This window comes from Erinaceus europaeus, chromosome X (genome assembly GCF_950295315.1).
Source record: "Erinaceus europaeus chromosome X, mEriEur2.1, whole genome shotgun sequence".
NCBI lineage: Eukaryota > Metazoa > Chordata > Mammalia > Eulipotyphla > Erinaceidae > Erinaceus > Erinaceus europaeus.
The window spans coordinates 15,619,837-15,623,092 of NC_080185.1; the positions used below are offsets into that span (position 1 = coordinate 15,619,837).

General features: G+C 38.8%; 1 pseudogene; it reads left to right on the top strand.

The window, feature by feature from the left end:
- The first annotated feature begins 2,876 nt into the window (after positions 1-2,876).
- On the top strand, positions 2,877-2,989 carry LOC132536082 (small nucleolar RNA SNORA26; annotated as a pseudogene).
- Positions 2,990-3,256: the final 267 nt, after the last annotated feature.

Here is a 3,256-nt window from a genome sequence, read left to right on the forward strand (position 1 = left end):
GCCAGACCTCCCACCTTCTGTACCCCATAATGATCCTGGGTCCATACTCCTAGAGGGATAAATAATGGGAAAGATATCAAGGGAGGGAATTGGATACAGAGTTCTGGTGGTGGGAACGGTGTGGAGTTGTGCCCCTCTTATCTTATGGTCTTGTCAATATTTCCATTTTATAAATAAAAATTTAAAAAGAAAGAAAGAAAGAGGGATTCATCTCCCTCTATACACCAGCACTGGTCACTTCCATCAGGAAAACCATCATAAACCCTCTTGAGGGTCTTCCCAGAACTTGGCCTTCACCATTGAACAACAATTCTAGGAACTGCCTGGTTTTCAAAGGGAGGCAGGGGTATCTTGCCCTGTCACTCCAAGAATACTGGTCCTGAAGTGAGTGCAGTCTGAAATGTTCCCAGCTATGACCATCAGCTAACTGTGAGCTGAGAACAGTAAGAATTCAGAGGTTACACAGGCTCTGGTGCTAAATATAAATATATTTTGGATCTGGGCTGGGTGGATGGAGGTAGTTCATTTTATTAATAGAATTTTTTCAAGAATGGGAGCTACTCACTGCCCTAATCCAAACTTTCTAACCTTTTTCTCTACTCTGACACCAATTTCTGAGACAACATTTTTATCTAACTTCATCCTAGCTATCAAACTCAAGAAAAACTACCATAGTCATGGGTCCCTAGAAACATGCCTAAAGTGAACTTCCTAGCTTCCTTCTACCCTAGGGTCCCTAATCTCATCTTCTCTGTTACTACTTTGACTCCTGTTCATGATTCCATCCCAGCTTCTCTGGGCAGGAACATCACCAATGTGTCCTGGAACCTTGCCTCTCCAGGACTCTACCCGACTAGGGAAAAATAGAAACAGGCTGGGGGTATGGATCACCGGATCACCGTACCAATGCCCAAGTCCAACAGAGAAGCAATTACAAGAGCCATAACTCCTACCTTCTGCACCCACTAAACAATTTTGATCCATACTCCCAGTGGGGGAGAAGTGATAGGAGGAAGAAGATAAGAGGACTTTGAACTCCAGCTCCATCAGGACCCATAGAGAGAGGAGGAAAAAGAGAGGGATATTTGGGTGTAATAATAGGGTCATGAGTGGCTTGGAGGGGAATAGAGAACTGGACATGGAAGAAAAGGGATGGTTGTGTTCAAATGTACACAGATAGTTGTAGAGATAGGTTAAGCCATTTCTGCAACCTTAGAAGAACTGTTGTGGCTTGCAATGGAGGGACTGGGAATTCCGAACTCTGGTAGTGGTAATGGTATGGAATTGCACCCCTCTTGACATTCATTTTTATAAATCAATATTAAATAACTAATAAAAAAGAAAGAGGTATCCATCAGAGGCCAGTTTTATAAATCAATATTAAATAACTAATAAAAAAGAGGTATCCATCAGAGGTCTAGGCCCATATTGTCTATGGGGGAATCCAAGCTGACCTTCAACTTTCTATGTCAAAAAACCTTAGCATATATATTCTCAGAGAATCTATGAGAGATTTATTCAGTGAGCTAAGTTCTAATTAGAAGACTCCATGGTCAATATGGAAGAAGAGCAAAGGAGAAGTGTTACAGGCAATGGGTCACAGGAAAGACCAGAAAAGAGAGGAGGTAACCTTAACTAGAATAGAGGGAATAGTTGGTGCCAAAGCAAAAAGAAATCCAAAAGTATAGTATGCTTCTGATTCTTCTTATACATAAAGGTATTGGGCTATCTGAAGCAAAAGTGTGATGGGACACTGAACTGTGACAGTATAGTAGGAAAGTGTCTCAGTCTTTATACCACTGAGCTTACTCTGCAGTAGAGCGCAGGTTTTGTATCTGTGAGACCCAAGGTTCAGTCTCCTACATTACATATGCAAGAGATGGTCTCAAGGTTTTCATAAAGGTAAACAGTAATCATGTATATATATATATATATATATATATACATATATATAATTTTTATTTATAAAATGGAAATATTGACAAGACCATAAGATAAGAAAGGGACAATTCCACACAATTCCCACCACCAGAACTCCATATTCCATCCTCTCCCCTAAGAGCTTTCCTATTCTTTATCCTTCTGGGAGTATGGACCCAGGGTCATTATGGGGTGCAGAAGGTGGGAGGTCTGGCTTCTGTAATTGCTTCCCCGCTGAACATGGGCATTGGCATACTGATTCATACACCCAGTCTGTCTCTCTATTTCCCTAGTGGTATAGGGGTTTGGGGAGGCAGGGCTCCAGGACGCCTGGTGGGGTCATCTTCCCAGGGAAATCTGGTTGGCATCATGGTAGTATCTGGAATCTGTTGGCTGAAAAAGAGTCAAAATATAAAGTAGAACAAATTGTTGACTAATCATGAACCTAAAGGCAAAATCATTGCAGGTGAAGATTTGGGGTCTCCATTTTGGAAAAAGCTAATAGGCCTATATTTTTTGAAGATATAAGACTTTGGCTACAGTGAGGAGCTAGTTAGTATTTTTCAGCAAGGGACAGATTCATCAGAATCTATGGACATAGAGAATGAAAAGAAAACAGAAGGTTGACCTAAGTAGCACAAGTGAAAAAAATTATCTTAGAAAATGTGTTCTGAATTTAAAACCATGGACTTCATTAAACATTATATTTAGTATTCAATATTTGGTACTTAATATACTTGAAAACTGACTTTAGCCCATATTTTAAAACAAACACTATAAGTACAAGTGTCATGATTATATGAACTCTTGTTAAATACAACCAGGAAGGAAAATGAGAAATTTAGAATGTTAATAATCAAAATGACTTTCATAATTATAAAAAAGCACATTATATCACCAAGATTAAAAATAAACATTTTCTTCATTTAAACATAACCTTCAAAGCACTCTTTTTCGTGCCCCTAAATTTAATGCAGTGTGTTAAGAGGCTATGGCAAAAGGATAAAGTAAATCTCCATATAACCCAAAGAAGAGACTGCAGCATTCCATGTTGTCTGGAGTCACAGTTAACAAAAGTAAAAAAAAAATAAATAATCTACAAGGATTCTCCCTATACTTCCTTTCCCTCCATTTTCATTTGTTATTAATAGTGGATTACAATTACAGGGGTTATAGGATATAGTTCCTTACCACATCTACTATCAGTTATCTGTTCCTATCCTACAATTTCCCAAAAACACTCACCATAGTTTTCATAAGTCTTAGAAACTGATTCCTCCTCCTCCTCCTTCTTCTTCGCAAGTTTATGTGTATCAGTTCTCTACATTCCAATGAA